Here is an 18500-nt window from a genome sequence, read left to right as displayed (position 1 = left end):
TCTTTTCTTACCAGTGTGATATACCTCCTTTTGGTTTTCCTTTATATGTTGTCTTCTACCATCAAAATATAGGATTCTTGAAAGCTAGTACTCTCATTTATTTATATGTGGATACCCAATGCTTAGGGAATTACCTGAGACATATCATGCCCTTGGTAAATGTTTTATCTATTATCTATATATCTCTCTAACTGAATAAATACAACAATTTCCTATCTATATGTCTCTCTCTCTCTCTCCATATATATATATATATATATATATGCAAATTAACTTGAAATAATTTCATCTAAATGTTCTGGTTAAAAACTGATTTGATGTCAATTTAGATTGGTTTTCAAGAATGGCAAGTATAATAATGGTGTAAAATTCAGTAATAACAATAATGATAAGGTAAACTACCTTAATGTCTCATGCCAATTAAGTAGTGATTCCTTGTTGTGAACTTAAGTATTGAAAGGAACTATCCAAATTACACTAGAGTTACAGTAAATAAATTAGGATGAAACCTAGAATATAAAGGCTTTAAAACAAAATATGGAAAGTAAAATAACTTGAAAAATAAATCGACATTCCATTAATATTTCTGAAATGTCTAATCTCTCATCTACATTAGAAAATAAAGCCACAATGAAGGTTAGCAACTCAGGTGAAGTCTTATCCATTAGTCTGATTTATTTGAATAATTAAACTTGCATTTGAAAGGATAAACTATATTTTATTTCAAAATTGCATTTTTATTCTAGATAATACAACATAAATGCTAAAATGAAAATTAATATAATTCAGACATCATAGAAAAAATTATAAGATAAAAGCAGATTTTTTTCCCTACTCAAATTCCTTTCTTTGATTCTGATACTCCTGAGCAGTTTGAAATTTGGACAAAACTGTTTTTCATTTGGTAGGCTAACTTGCAGTTAGTTACTATTTGGGAGATGAATAAAGGAACAAGAAAATTTAAACTAGAAAATAGCTTAGACATTATGAATTGCTATAGGTGTCTTCTAATCCTTAACTCTGATGCAAGCAAATAAGCCAGTAAATTTCTACTAATGTTTTAGGCACTAGGCTACATACAAAGGATATAAAGACAAAATGAAGGAGGAAAAAAACCTTCTTACTTGAAACACAAACCCCTTCTATAACATTCTTTGTACGTTCAGTACAGACCTTGTTAAAGAGATCATAAAATGAAAACTATCAGGAATTTCATAACCAAATTCCAGAGACCTATTTTCAAGGAGAAAATATTGCAACAGATGAAAAGAAACAATTCAAATTTTGTGGAGCCACAGTCAGGACAACCCAAGATTTAGCAGTTTCTACATTAAAGTATTAGATGGCCTGAGATATGATAATGCAGAGGGCAAATATATATATATATATAAGATTACAACCAACAATCACCTACATAGATAGCAAAAGTAAACAATCTTTCAAAGGAAAAAGATAATTGATCAATGAAATAAAGGCTTTTTAAACATTTCTGATAAAAAAGACCAGAATTGAATAGAAAATTTGACTTTGAAAAACAAAATTCAAAAGAGGCATTAAAAGTAAAGGGAAATCATAAGGGATTCAATAACATTATGCTGTTTATATTCCTACATTTGAAAATGATACATGTAACTTCTAAAAACTTTCTCATTATTAGAGTAGTTAAGAAGGAGTGTTCATATATTGCATAGGTGTGAGTTGATTATGATGGGAAGATTAACTTTAAAAAATTAAGATGTTATAAAGAAGAATGCACTGCAAAAAGGGGAGGTAAAATAAGGGAAATTATCTCACATAAAAGAGGTCCAAAAGAAGTCTTACCTAAAAGATGCAGAAGGTGAAATGGGCAACACATGAATCTTACAATCATTGAAATTTGGCTCAAAAAGGGAATTGTTTACATACTCAACTGGGTATAGAAATCTATCTTACTAGTAGGAGTACAAAATAGGAGAACAAGGGGATAAGAAGAGGAGCTGACAGAATGGAGGGCAGATTAAGAAAGTAAGAAACAGAAGCAAAACACTTTTGAGAAGGAATGGTCAGGATGAAAGGAGAAAACAGAGAGAGGGAGAGAGTGAGGAAGAGAGAGAGGAGATGAATAAAAATAGAAAATTATCATTATTTTGAAAACAAATTACAGCATGTTTTTCCAAAAAAGTTTTCATCTCCCAAATATAAAGAGAATTGAATCAAATGTATAGAAATGAGAGCCTTTCCTCAATTGATGAATGATCAAAAATTATGATTATGTGGTTTTCAGATAAAGTAATCAATTTTTCTGTACTCATAAAAAATGCTCTAAATCTCTATTGATTAGAGAAATGCAAATGCAAATTAAACAAGTCTGGATTGAGTAATATGACAGAAAAGGAAAATGACAAATTTTGGAGGAGATAAGTGAAAATTAAGAAATTAATTCACTGTGGTGAGGTTGTGTTCTAACCCAATGTTTCTGGAGAATATTTTGAAATTATGCCTAAAGGCTAAAAAATCATTCATATCTATTGATAAAGAATATCACTGATAGGTCTGTATCCCAAAAGAGATTTTAAAACAAAAAACAAACAAATCTAGAAAGATAAAAAAGTCTTCCAAATTGAAAGAAAAAAATAAGAGCTCAATGGAATAGGAGAGGAAAGGTATTGAAAAGTGTGTAGATTAATACATATGGAATAATGTGTAGATTAACAGGAATGAAATAGCAAGGAGAAAGTTGGGTGTAAAAGATTAGGGAGTGATCCTTGGGGCAAGTAGAGTAGGCTAAATAAAGCAAGGCAAGGTAATGGGTAGAAGTAAAGCAGAGGAGTCATAGGGAGAGAAAATAAACATAATAATAATGATCAAGTATATAATTTATTAGAAAAAATCAGGGGTAGTAATTATTGGTATAAATATATTCAAAACAACTAGATAGCATATGGTTTGAATATTGCTATGGTGTAGGATTCAGCTTTTTAAACTGTGGTTTGTGACTCCATTTGTGATCTCATAAATGAATGTGTAGATTTAGCAATTTATTATCAGCAAATGTTTGATTTGTATACCTTTTTTATAAACCTTTATACCTGGATCATTTAAAAACTTCTTGGGCAAAAAGGGGTTTCAAGTGGAAAAAAATTAAGAAGCCTTATTGGATTTTGAAAAATATAGAAAAACTAGGACTCCAATAGAACTTGATATCTACCTTCAGAGAAACAAAAGACAAACATACATAGTACAAATTTTTATCAACATATGTGAATATGTGAATGTTCATGAATATATGGGTATAAATACCTAAATGTATATGTGTATTTGTGTGTGTTGACATATATATGTGTGTGTGTGGTGCGTATATGTAAATATATGTGTGTACATATATATAATACCTATAAAAATAATAATTATATAAAATGAAACCTACAAGGAAGTAAAAAAAAAGATTGAAAAGACTGAACACTAAGTATAGAATTTATTATATAGATTGTCTTGAAATGGATATTTGTTTCATGGTTTGAATCTTCTCTTATGTTCTGCTATGTACATGGAAATATTTTGTTTTCTTTTCTTTAATTATTTTCTTCCCATCCCCTTTTTCTTTTAAATTTAAGTTTCAAATAAATAAGAAAGGATATGTAGGGTACTATCAGGGAAATCTGGAAACCCTTACATGAACCAGAACAAAGTGAAAAGAACAGAACCAGTAAAACATTGTATATAGTAATAGCAACATTATATGATGTTGTGAAAAACTTAACAATATAGTTATCCAATACAATTCTGAAGGTCATGATGAAAAATGGTATCCTTCTTCAGAGAAAGATACAATAAAATTTAGAGCCACATAAAAGCATACTTTTCTTTACAGTACTTTTCTTGTTTGTTTTTTATTGTTGTTTGGAGTTTTGTGTTTGTATTTTATTTCATGGCATGACTTACATGTAAATTTGTTTTGAATGATTGTACATGTATATATTGTGTCAACTTGCTTGCCTTCTCAATGAAGGTAGAGAGAAAAAGAGAGAAAGAATTGGTAAATGATTTTTTTAAGTGTAAATTGTTTTTATGTGTAATTGGAGAAAAATAAAATATTAAATAAAAGAAAACATGGTAATCTAGACTCCAATTGAATAAATTCTTAATAATGGGGGATTCACTTTCTGTCCAAGCAGCCTACTGTTGTGTTTTTCTTCTTGTTTTTGTTATTGTTGTTGTTTATTCAGTAATGCCTGACACTTTGTGAGCTCATTTGGGCTTGTTTTTTTTTTTGTTTTGTTTTGTTTTGTTTTGTTTTGTTTTTTAAGATACTGAAGAGATCTGCCATGTCCTTCTCCAACAGTTTGAATAACATGCTATCTGATGGTGATATCAGATACTGCTTCCTTAGCTAACTCCAAGCACTCTGGCTGATATGACAGCAGTCTCCATAGATTTCTAATGGAGCCAGTCCCAATAAACCAAATATCCAAATCCATGTCACACTTCTCTTTATGCAGACTAATGCTGCATTAACTTATTAATGTCATGTTATAGTGATTGCTTTTATGCACTTACAGTCAAATAAAATCTCCAGTCACATTCATAGAATATTCATTGAGAACTTACTAATTAGGCACTTTAATAATTTCATACGTTAATTAAAAGATCAGATTTTTTTATAAGCCACATTAATATTTCCAATTGCAATAAATATCAAATATGCTTTGAATATTTTCCCCAATTTTTTATGATACTGGAAAACCAATCTTGAAAAAGTAGTAGAGACAGTCAACACAAAATGAATTAATTTACAAGGAGTTGTGACATTATTCAAAATAGTCACAAGTTAATAAGTATTTGGTAATCTGGCAATGTAGAGGAAATATTTATGTTGATAATGGTTTTTAATAAGAGATCATAACCCTGAGACATGATAGTTGATCTCTTGATCTCTTAAAGTTTATCTTTCAGAGCTTGACAAATCTTTCTAATATAATGACTGATTGATATTTTCCCAATAATTTCTACTCAACTCCTACAACCCCTTACTCTTATATATGAACTAAGAAATGGCACCAGGGTTCTTTGTGGCTTATGGAAAGATATGGAAATCAGTTTGCACAGAGATAAAATTTATATCAACAAATGATATCTCATTGAATAATAAAATTCTGATATACAAAGTGACAAAATGGTGTCATTTCTTGTAAAGGGCTGAAACTCTGAATAGGTGCAGTGGAATCAGACAACCAAGCACTTAAGGCTAACCTATTGGACAATAACTCTATTAGCATGTTTGGAAAAATGACCCTTCTCATCATTCCATGCTGGTTTGATCTTTTGGTGTATACAGATAATTGTAGGAGGGTGGAGTGGGACAAGCCAGACTCACTTTGCAGGAGGACGAGGAAAAGAAAGGTTGATGGAGAGTTTGTGGCAGTTTCGTCCATCTTCTTTACTTCTCCCCTTAAAGAGCAAGGACTTTTGCTTATCCTCACTCTGGCTGACCCTAAGGCCTCTAGGGAGCTAGTCCAGACTTTACAATTTCTAATATTGTTTTATATTTCTAAACATAAAAAGAGAGATCACCTATTTATTTCAATGATTATAAACAAGTACATAAATCAATCTATGGAATTATTCATTACAGTTCAAAATTGAATATGAGATCACCTTATGCTAATCCCATACAAGGAATTTTAATTCTTGATATACCAGAAAGATTTCAATACAAAATATCATCACCTGAATAACAATTGTAGCATAAGGAAATTAAATATGACATTAGGATGAGGCACCAGTATTCCATGTTATCTACTCCTGCTATCTCAAAGAAAATTTCAGCTGCCCAGTATCTAGTGAAATATGTGATATCAGTATGATGATAATAATACAATAACTCGCCTTCATAACATTTTAAGATCTACAGAGTACTGTCCTCCCAATAATCTTTTGGGAGAGGTAATACAATTATTATTATTCCAATATTATTCTTCAAAAATGACTGAGCCCAAGGGAGACTAAGTAAATTATGATGGTCATAGAATTAAAAAAAAATGGTGAGAGAATGGGAAAGAATATGTTTATAATATGCCTACTATGTACTATATATTTTGGAAAGTGATTATTAATATTCTCTAGTGTTTTCATGAAATAATTCTTTGAGTTAGGTGCCATTATATAGTTTAGAAAACTGAAGCAGACAGGTTAAATAATTTGTCCAACATACACTGCTAATAGTTCAAGGGCAAATTGGAATTCAAGTCTTGTCTCCAAGCCTGTTACTTTAACCATTGTGCATCTTTTTACCTCTTGGTGCCAAAATCTGGTAGAGCCAGGATTCCATAGTGTAGATGATAGTCATTTCCCTATCTTAGTAAAATTCTAAGCAAGTAAGTCTTGGAAAGAAAATTAAAAATCATTTGGTCCAATCTCCTCATATTTTGTTGCTCAAAATTCATACAGGCATCAAGTTGACATCTAAAACCAGGACCTTCACCTGTAAATACAATACTCTTTCCATTTCTCATTTAGAAGAGCCATTTAGAAGGCAAAGAAAAATGAATATCTTTACTGTTAGAAGCAAATCCATAGCTCTTAATAGCAATCTTCCTTCAATGTAATTGGCTTAGACCATTGGCAACATGTTTGTTACCTAATCTGAAATCTCCAAGAAATATAATATTTCATTTGAGTTGGAGAAAAAGGAGGGGGGGAATAATGTCTAAAAATGTGTCATTCTAAATACAGAGATTGTATGAAGATACTCAATAAATATGCAAGTGACTACTGAGGATAGTTATATTTGCTTCTCGGGTGGCCAGAATTCATGATAGATAATACTATCATGAATCTTTATAATCTCCCAAATGGACCAATGATTTTATTCTTCACTCTTTGAAAGAGAGAAAAAGAGACACAGAGTGAGACAGAGAGAGAGAGAGAGAGAGAGAGAGAGAGAGAGAGAGAGAGAGAGAGAGAGCGCAGAGGGAGGGAAGGAGACTTTGAAATAACAAATAATGTGCACAGAATTGACCAGAACATTAATAACAAGGTCTGGGCAAAAATTACTTCTCTCCTGAACTATTGCAGTAGTCTTCCTAATTTATCTCCTTGTCTTAAATCTCTCTCCACTCCAATCCATCATCCATGTAACTGACAAAGTGTCCTTTCCAAAACTTAGCTCTGACCATGTCACTCTCCTTTTCAATAAATCCAAGTGGGTTTCTTTATGACTAGGACCAAATATAGTAACCCACAGCCACTGTATTTGTAATTTAAAGTACTTTAAAGGCCTATTACACATTAATTCTCTTCATGCATCCCATTATTCATTCAAACTGGACTCCTTAATTCTTCTTCATATATGGAATACCTCTGTCAGTTATATGTTTTTATATAGTCTGTATGTTTTGTCCTTCCTTCTGCTCTTTAAAAGTTATAGTCTTTGGGACATCTAGATTGTTCAGTGTATATAGCATTGTCTCCAGAGTTACGATCTGAGTTCAAATTCTACCTCAGACACTCTACACTTCCTAGGTGTATGACCCAGTGCAATTAACTCTAATTGCCTTACAAAAGAAAAAAAAAAAAGTAAAAGTTATAATCTTCTTTAAATCTCATGTCTTACTACTTTGTATAAAGGGCTTTTCCTAGTTCTTCAATTACTTGTAACTAGTTACCTTGTATCGATTTTGTATATATCTTTTCATTTATATATCTCCAGTTTTTTAATATAATATGCAATATATTACCTTGAAGGCAGAAGCAGTTATTTTGTCTTTTACTCTGTGCTTGGTACATAATATATGATTAATAAATGTATGTGGATTGATTGATTAAGAGCAAGGAAAGAAGCTGGGACTTTCAAACTTCTGGATAATCTCTCCAGTGAAACATACTGCATTACCTTCAATATAATCTGGTGGGTAAGAAAACAATGTAGTATAGTGGGACAAATACTTGATATAGAGTCAGAAAAACAGATTCAAATCTAGTCTGTAATGTTTACTAGATGTGTAATCTTATTCTAAGTTACTTTACCACAGAGTACCTCAGTTAATTTAATATATAAAATGGGACTATTATTCTTTCTCATATTTACGTCACAGGATTGTTTTGAAGATCAAATGAGATAATTCACTCAAATCACTACAAATGGACTGCATAGGATAAGAATTTGTGATTTTATTAGTTCAGGAAAGCTTTGTATTAAAAAAACAAACAAACAAAAAAAATTTACCATTCCTGGTAGAGCCCTATACAATTTAGAATCTAAGTTAATTGCCTAGCAATAACATCAAAATCAAATAGAAACTGATCCTGTTAGTTATATATTGATCAAGAAAATCACAAATTTATATTACCTATGTTTTATTGTAATTTTATCTATTTTGTTAGGTATTCTCCAATCAGAATTTAATCTGTTTCAGCATTATCAAAAATGGGTCATGCATTGGTGTCTCTGGCCTAGAGCACTGATGATATACTAAGAACCTTATCCAGAGTCACTCAGATAAAATATATCAAGGGCTTAATTTGAAGCCAGATTATTCTGAAACTGGTTTTCTATCCACTCTACAAACAATGTAAAAATTGAAAATGATCCAGTTCTTTTTTATCTTTTCTGAGAGAAAGCAAAAACAACATTTGAAAAGGTAAGACTGTTCACATCAGTTCAATTGCTGCAAGACTTTGGACAGTTATTGTTTATATAAAAGAAAGGATCATTAAAATTCTTATAGACAAAGAAAAAACTAATTGAAAATCATTCATGATTATAATTGCAGAGAGCATGGAGTTAAATGTAATTTAGTTAAAATTTTACCTGAGGGGATTTTGGTTCACACTAAAGCAAGGACAGTTCAGAACAGAGGGGAAAATGTCCTTTGGGACCTCCACATGAAAGACTGAAAGAGTAGAGAGGTAGTAGCAGACTGGGCCTTTAATTGTCTCATTCTTGGTATGCCAGGGGCTGGGCATCTTTTAAGAATAATCCTTTGACGCTTTCATGATGTTGGAAGATAAAACAGAACTTCATAAAGGAATGCAAGTGAGATTCACTGGCAGACAATAGAATTGCATCCTGGGGATATGCACTCCTTGAAAAAAAATCCAACCTTCTATCTGCTATAATATTCAAGATGACAAAGGATTTCAAAGACTTTTGAATTTTATCCATATACTCTGTTGTAAGGAATATCAAATCTTATAACTCATAGGTAGTATTTTTAATCAATAATCATCTATCAGTAATAAAAACATATTGTTAAACTTTAGGTAGTCTTATTCTGGTAAGTCAGGAGCACTATATATATATATATATATATATATATATATATATATATATATATATATCATAAATAGCTTTACAGTCATTTACTACTACTTATCTTCTTAATTTAGATCTGGCTTTAATATTTTTCCATTAGACATTTTTATGTACCTTAAAAAAAGTTTTCCAACAAAGCACTTCCTGGTTTTTTTTCCCTTTATATTCCCTATTTTAAGATCTGAATATATTGCTCAAAAATGTTAGTTTAATTTGTTTCTTGAAAAAATATTTGCAATAGAAGCATCTTTCAAAGCACACAATCTAAAAATGTTTTCTCTCAAGTAACTTCTTCATTCTCTAAAGGTTAAAGAGAAATACAAGCAAAGAAAACAAAGCACATTGTATGGCAACAAAATTAGTTTTTTCAGGAGGCAATCTATTTTCAGTATCTCCTAACTAAAGAAGACATGAACTAATTAGCAATTAATTATATAATTTATTATTGTTAGCTGATATAAAAATTAAAATGAAGGTAAGCAGATTCAAAGGGCAAGAAGAGAATTTCAGAACTACATCAACCCAGAGTCCATTTGACATAGGAATAATACTGACCTGATTTCAGAACCATTGGGGAGGCTTTGCATTCCAGTGTTGAAAAAAAAATGATGAAAAAACAACAAATCTTTTCAAATAATTCCTGACGTTCCATTTTTTTTTCCTGTATTTTATACTTTGGCTTAAGATTTTTGTCTTGCTGAAATGAAAGTATTGTTGTTTAGTCACTTCAGCCATTTCCATTTTTGTGTGTGACCTCATCTGGGGGTTTTCTGGAACAGGTACTGGGATGGTTTGTCTTCTCTTGATTATTTTTTAAAAACAAATATGGAACTGAGGCAAACAGGGTTAAGCTGTTTTCCAGAGTCAAGCAGCTAATATCTGAGATCTGATGCTCTTATCCACTGCACCAACTAGCTAATCTTAAAAAAACTATTGATCTGGGAAACAGATTGCAGTTCAACTGTTTCAGTTATGTCCAGCTCTTTAGGACCTCATTTGGGATTTGTCATTTCCTTTTTCGAGATCAGTTTTACAGATGAGAAACTAAAGAAAACAGTATTAAATGACTTGCCCAGTATCACAAAACCAGTAAATGGTCTGTGGCTAGATTGAACACAGGAAGGTGAGTCTTCCTGACTTCAGGCCAGGTATTCTATCTCTTGTGCTGCTTAACTGCCCCTAAATGCAAAAAGTCCTTGGGGGGGAAAAAATCAAAGTTTGGATTTTAGCAATCTTTTTTTATCTTACCATCAATTTAGTAGTTTTTGTCATTGTTTTGGGTTTTTCCCCCCTCAAAGTATTTTTTAATAAGAGATAATAGTATCATGAGTTGCTAGTACCAGCAATTCCAACCCCATCATCCTTTTCTTAACTAGTAGGCCCCAAAATATAGATAATGTATTCCCTCTGTTGGTTGCCTACTGTCACTCTCCCTCCTCTATTATCCTGTATTCTTTGACTATCTAAATTAGGTTATATAAGGAAGTCTTTTTAATTTCCTCTTTTCTGCTAACAACTCATAAGTATTCCATTTTGTAAGTTTTAGGTTTTCGTTTCCAAATAACACATGGAAAAAAAAAAGTTTTAAAGAAACAAATCAAAGAAAAAAGTTGTAAAATTCATAGTATTTTATCAATTAATTCTAGTTATTTATGCATGCTTGTAAAAAACTAAGATTCATTTATATTGTATTTCTAATCTTTTCCCTGGCTTTTCTCATTTTCTTCCTCTTTTAAGCCTCAACCTCAGAATCAACTGAGCCAATTTGGTCTGGGCTTTCTGTGAACTAAGACTCAGGTCTTTAAGTCAATGAATTCAGTTGGGTCAAATATTAGTCATGGTTTAATTTAGTCCAAAACCTGCTTCCCCCAAGAAGTTCCAGTTGTGAGAGCCCTACAAGTAGTATCAGAGAATCGTAGAATTTTATTGTGGCAACAAAGAGAGAGAAAGAGATGGGGAAGGAGAAAAGAAAGAGAGTGGGGAAGAAAGCGAGACTAAAAAAGAGAGAGACAGTCAAAGGATGAGGTAAAACTATTAAACACTTCACAGATTTTATTGTGATATGCACATATATATATATATATATATATATATATTATATGTATTTATCTGTGTTTACATACATACATATGCATATATCATTAATTTTTCTGATGTCATATTTTTCCTGTGTAAATTCTGATATTCAATATATTTTCAATATATTCCAATTCCAATACTGGAATATTGGAATATTCCAATTCAAGCTCATATTCAAAAGAACTTCTCAAGATCCTTTATTTGATCTTTGGAGAACAGTATTTCATGATATAAAGATAAGCAAGGTCCCCAGAAGAATGTTGGCATTAGATATATGGAATTGGGGATCAATGAGAAAACTGTAATTTGTCAGAGGTAATCTGGATCTTATTTTTCTCTTGTTTAGAAATCTAGTTCATTTTCAATCTGAAGTTTCTAACACACACACACACACACACACACATACACACACTGATTGATTATGTCTGTAGGTTGTTGATCCAACTGAATTTCATAAATGAACAATAAACACCCTTCAAACACCTGATTTTTCCTGAATGGATACTAAAGTTTACCTATTTTGCATGCTTTGAGAAATCATTTATCAGTCTGTGTATTATTCCAGGGTTTGATGTGCTATCGTATGTCAACAGACATTTCCAAAGTACTTCACCATTTATTAGAAATCATTTATTCTACTTGTGTCTACCCTAGATATCTAGCAAATAGATGGCAAATACCTTTGGTGAAGATATTTCCTTATTTTATGTCTCCCTCAGGATTAATAACCAATGTGTAATCAAATCAAGCCATATCTTTTGTTATATCTTAAAATGTATCCTAAATTGTTTTCACGGTATATAAAAATGCTTTGCTAGAGTTTTTAAAGGGCTAGTTTGCTATATGTTTTTAGTAGTTAAAAAATAAGTCTGTAGGTATTTTTTGTAAGTTTTCTATGCCTTTCAACAAATTATATGATTGTAAAAATGTAGCATATTTCAAAATGTCATTCACAAAAATCTTCTTGCATTTCATACTCATTTAATTTGAGATGCTCTTAATGCCTACACAGATTATTCTTACAAAATTATATCAAAGTGAAAAAAATAGGCCAATTATCCATAGTTGACCACTTAGTTTCAGTGTTTCAGTAGAAAAAAGGTCTAATTCCCTCCACCCCCATATAAGCAATGACTATAAAAAGGAAGTCATAAGAGAGAAACAAAAATGTTATTCTGATTACTCTCATTCCTATAGGATTTTGGAATGAAAAGTTTTGCTCTCCCCTTTCAGAGAGATAAGGAACTATATCTTATTGTATCAGATATCATAATATGTAGGCCATTTTGTTAAAATATTTTTCTATTTCTAATTTATTCTTTATTATGCATGATGATTTGATGAGTAGGGAAAAGAAGCTGGGTATAAGCAGAAAGGAATAAAGTATGAAAACAAAAATGATATCAATAAAAAATAAAATATGATTTTAAAAGTTGCTAGTTCACATTTAATTTTTAAATTTTATTCCCAAGTCTCTTTAATCAGGTATACAATTACTTAGTGAAATATGCATTTTATTATAACTAATTAAATGTACTCTATCTGCAGCCAAAATTAAACTTTCTTTTATTTGTTTAAGTAACTAGGGAGAAGTAAAGATTTATCTTTCTTTATTTGAAACTTGCTATCCTAAACTTAGTTTAGCAAGATAAAGGCTTTAGTGTCTTTAATGAGAAAGTACAGTTGTCTAGAAAAAAGAATTGTACAAAAATAAGTGCAGTCAAAATAAAATCCAAATTATGTTATCAATAAATAATCTTCTTAGCCAGCTGTTCAGTTGTCAGATCAATATTTCTCTTCTACAAGCTCTACTTTTATATGATATTGTGAATGAAAGTACCACCCATATGCCTAAAATCTTCAATATCTTGCCTAGGTGTTAATAATATTTAGTAAAACTTGTTTTATTCTGTCTGTCACTCTTACTTGTGCCTGTATGTATCAGCCAAAAGTAAGGTATTAATCATTAAGTTGAACCAGTCATGGAAAGCACTCTGTCATGCTTCAAACACACACTCTGAAATCACAAAATCTCTCTATTCATAACAGGTTGTGGCCTGTAAGTCATCCCTCATTAGACTCACAAAGCATCAATATTCATGAGATAGTATGGCATAGTGGAAAGAATGCTTCATTTGGAGTAAAAAGAATGAATAAAAGAAAAAATAAATAATATTTGTTATGTATTTAATTATTTCAGAAACTATTTTAAATTATAAGGGAAAATAAATGCAAAAGAAAGACATTTTCTAGTCAGAAACTTCTAGTCACAGTTTTCTGTTTTAATAGAGACAATGCAGGTGAGGTAGTAGTGGCTATAAGAAGATATTTTGGCCTGTGAAATTGCAGATATAGTGAGCAGAATTATGAAAATGAGAAAGAGGCTGTTTCCAAAAAAAAAAATGATAGTCTTGACTGGATTACAATTTTCCAAACTTGAGGTAGCCAACATGATCAGGATATGGAAAAGTGGGTAATTTTGTGAGGTATTAGGACAGTCAACAGGTAGGTGGTGAAGATAGACTACAGTATAGGATATAAAACATCACCTATATTGAAAAATTCCTTTCTGACTTAAAGTAAGGAAATGCTTGCAATTTAATATGCCTTTTAAAATGCACTGTCTTGAAATTAGCATAGTACTTGAGATGCTATCTGAGCAATAGCATAAGACTGAAAGACAAAGAATGGAAAAAACAAAACAAAATAATGTAGTTGTAGAAAGAGTGGCATGAGTTTGAAACATCACTTCATAATTTTTATTTGTATGACTGTGAGAAAATCACTACTTATGGGTAGGTATAACCAAACCAAAGGACCTGGGCCCTTTTTATTTTTCTTCTTTCATGTCTCTAATCTGTCTTGAAGATGTCTTCTCATGGATTTAGCCCTTACATCTTTTTGTTTTTAATTTTTATTATAGCTTTTTTATTTACAAGATATATGCATGGGTAAGCATTAAGCCTTACAAAATTTTCTATTCCAACTTTTCCCTTCCTTTCCCCCACCCCATCCCCTAGATGACAGGTGGACCAATATATGTTAAATATGTTAAACTATATGTTAAACACAATATATGTATACATATCCATAGTTATTTTGCTGCACAAGAAAAATCAGACTTAAAAATAAATTTAAAATAACCTGAGAAGGAAATAAAAAATGCAAGCAGACAAAAACAGAAGCAGTGAAAATGCTATTTCACACTCATTTCCCAAAGTTCTTTTGCTGGGTGTAGCTGGTTCTCTTCATTATTGAACAAATGGAACCAATTTGGTTCAACTCATTGTTGAAGTGAGCCACATCCATCAGAATTGATCATCATATAGTATTGTTGTTGAAGTGTATAATGATCTCCTGGTTCTGCTCATCTCACTCAGCATCAGTTCATGTAAGTCTCTCCAGGCCTTTCTGAAATTATCCTGCTGGTAACTTCTTACAGAACGATAATATCCCATAACATTCATATACCACAACTTATTCAGCCATTCTCCAATTGATGGGCATCCATTCAATTTCCAGTTTGTAGCCAGTACAAAAAGCAGCCCTTACATCTTTATGTAAAGAACACCTAGATCAACATATGCAATCAACATCTCCTTCCTGAATTCCGGTCTTATGTTTCCAATTAACTACTAGACGTAACAGTACTCTCTTCTGCTCTATTTCTCTCTATTCATATCAAATATTGTCCTAGTTGAAGCTCTCACAATTTCTTAAATGGAGGATTATGGTAGCCTCCTAACTGGTCTCCCTGCAATGGCCTTTCCAAATGCTCCTTCAAATAGGTACTAAACTGATATTTTTAAAGCATAGGTCTTGACATGTAATATCATTCACCTACTTAAGAAACTTCAGTAATTATGCATTGCCTCTTGCTAAAATATAAGCTTTTTTGGCTCTTTGCTTTATGTTTCACAGTCTAATTCCAGCCTCTGTTTTCAGACAGCACATAGTAATCCCCTCTTCCATCCTAAATTGTGGTCCAAGTGGGCTCCTTTTGATTTCCTGTCCAAAGAAGTTGTCTTTGCCTCTATACTTTGTATATACATTATCTCCTACTCTTAGAACCTATTTCTTCCTTCTTTGAATTGTTGGAACTCTTAGCTCTCTTCAAAGCTCAGTTCTTATGCTACATCCTTAAAGAGACCTTTCCTAATTCGTCTGATCTTTTCAATGTCCACTAACCCCACATGAAAGTATTCAGCATTTATTTTGTGTATACTTTGTTTATTGTAAAAATATTATATTATAATTTCCCTTGCATTTCTAGTAGAATATATATTAGATTTTATATTTCTGCCCCCTATTCTTAACTGCAATGTTTGGTCCTTAGTAAATATTTAATACATGGTTATTGATTTAATGACTAGTTGATTTGTTTATTACCCTTCATACCTATAAATTGAAGATATTAATTCCTGTACTATTTAAGTTATATATGATTGTTACATAGCTCAAATAAGATAATTATATAAAATGCTTTGCAAATTTTAAAGTAAACTATTAATGTCAACTAAATGCCTGTTTGTTTGGACAACATTTTTTTCCCACCATATATGTAGCCAGAAAAAGATGGGTCATTCATTTAGAAAAATGAATGGCAATAGATGCCCAGCTTCTGTGCTTAATTGATTTCTATCTTATAACAAGGTATAGAACAAAGTAGAATCTAGCAGAAAAAAATAAAGCAAACCAGTTTTATTGAGAAGAAATTCTCACAATAAAAAAGGACTGTTATGGTAGATGGAAACAACGTAAGTCCCCTGAGACTTAGTGTAAGGGTCAAGCAAAACCAGCCATTGGAAAGAAAAAGGGAAATAGGAGTTGATGTATAAGTGACTCTTCTTCTAATTTGTACTGAGGCAGAGGAATGGGAAGGTTGCCTAAAGAATTTTGACATTAAAATTCCCTAAGTTGAAATTTTCATCATTACTGTAGACCTGACATTGACAAGGTAATTCTAAGAATTTGAGTTTCTCTTCAACTTCTTCATCTAGCAAGTAGAGATGGGACTGAAATCCTTACTTGTTCTAGAAAACAACTGAATATGAATTCAAAAACAAAAATTTCCACTAGCTGGAACTTGTCTGGAGTTAATGCAATAAGCAAGATCACGTTAATTTTATTTCTTCCCCATAATTTCACATTGATGAGTTCTTACATTGAGTTTTCATTTGCCAAACATAGAAACCTTGCTTATAAACATGAGTCTAATATTTTCATATTCTATATAGCTAATTTGGAGGATTTACATATCCATTTACTAATTGTATGACCTTGACAAAGTCACAACTTTCTAAACTTCATATTCCTCATTTATAAAATGAGAATATTGGATTAAGTGGTTTCTAGGCTCCCTTTTAACTCTAGCTACAGGACCTTAGGATTCTAAGAATTCAGAAATTCTGAGTACATTCTGTCAGAAAGTTGAAAGAAAACTTACATTGTTATTATAATGCTTCAAGAATATCAATCAGTTATTCTTTTCTGCTATGCTTCATGGATGTACACTTGACTTCCAAGACTGCTGGCTTGTTTTGAGTTCTTCAGTTTCAAACTCATATTCAGCTACCCTGTATATCTGTTTAAAAAGTAGATCCCTTTGTTACCATTCCCAATCACTGCTTCAGGCTGATGTCTTTATTATTAATCTTCTAGTATTTATATTTGCACTTGTATTCTGGCCAAACTCTTTCCTAATCTCTAACACCTATTTGTTTCAGTCCTTTATTATCTCAGTGGCTGTATGCCTAATGGTCACTACAGGTGTTAGGACAATTATGTGTACTGTATTCAGATGTGTGGCTGTTTCCTTAATTGATCAATCAGTCACTCTACTAATATCAATTGTGTTTATTATGTATGAGGCATTGTGCTAAGTGCTGGGGGTAAAAAAAAGGGAAAAATCAATCCTTGCTCTCAAGGATTTACCATTCTCATAGATGAGACAATATACAACCATATAAATATATATATATATATATATATATACATTACACATTTCCATGTATGAGTATATGCATGTATACATACAGATATATGTATGTATACATGTAAGATATATAACAATAAATTAGAGGTAATCTCAGAAAGAAGGTACTAGTATTGGAGAGATGAGAAAAGACTACTTGCAGAAGGTGGAGCTTGTACTAACCCTTGAAGGAAAGCCACAAAGAAGAGCTCAGAAGGGAGAGCATTCTAAGCATGAGTGAAGCATTTCAAAAAAAGATGGAGTGTTGTATATGATGACAAGGAAGAAGGCCCATATAATTCGATCAAAGAGTATTCAGAAGGGAGTAAAATGTAAGAAGACTGTAAAGTTTAGAGGGGCCAAGTTGAAGAGATCTTTAAAAGTCAAATGGAGGATTTTGTATTTAAATTTGCTGGTTTCAACAGAGGAGGAATTAGCCTGATGGGCAGTGGAGCAAGCCTCCACTTGTAATGTGCTGAAGTGTAATACCTCCCATCCTGATGGGTTTGAGCATACCTGTTTCTAATAAGACCCTTTAGCCCAGAAACCCACTAGCAATCCCCACTTCCTTTTGGTGCTTTTCATCTCCCTTCCTGAGATGTCAGAGAGGGCGTGACCATCTACTTTTTAGTGTTTTCACCTTCCTTCCTGAGAAGTCGGGGGGGGTGTGATCACCTCCTCTTGGGGGCTCTCACCTCCTTGAGAGGTCAGGGATGGCATGACCACCTGTGTTCTAAAACAAAAGAAAGTGGGAGATGTAATGGGCTGAAGCTGAGCAAATGCACTGAGGTCTGGTCAGAGCACTTGAGGCTAATTAGCAATTGGACAATACTCTATTAATATATGCTTGGAGAAAGAATGGCCCCGCCCACTCTGTGGAAGTTTGATGTGTTGTATAGGAGATAGTGGATTTGGTGGGTGGAGTATGAGAGCCAGAGGCACTGCTAGCTGGATTCATGTGGCGATTCCTCTCACTTAGTATCACCTTCACCTCCTCAAAGAATAAAGATCAAGCATTTTCCCTTATTCTGACTCCCACTGATTTTAATATACTCTGGGTGCTAAATGTGGTCATCACACTCTCTTATTCTGAAGATCTACAATTTCTCATAAATCATAAATAAGAATTCCATTTATTAATTAATGGTTATGACC

The sequence above is a fragment of the Sarcophilus harrisii genome, chromosome 1 (assembly GCF_902635505.1).
Source record: "Sarcophilus harrisii chromosome 1, mSarHar1.11, whole genome shotgun sequence".
In the NCBI taxonomy this organism is placed as follows: Eukaryota; Metazoa; Chordata; class Mammalia; order Dasyuromorphia; family Dasyuridae; genus Sarcophilus; species Sarcophilus harrisii.
This window is presented reverse-complemented; position numbering follows the sequence as displayed.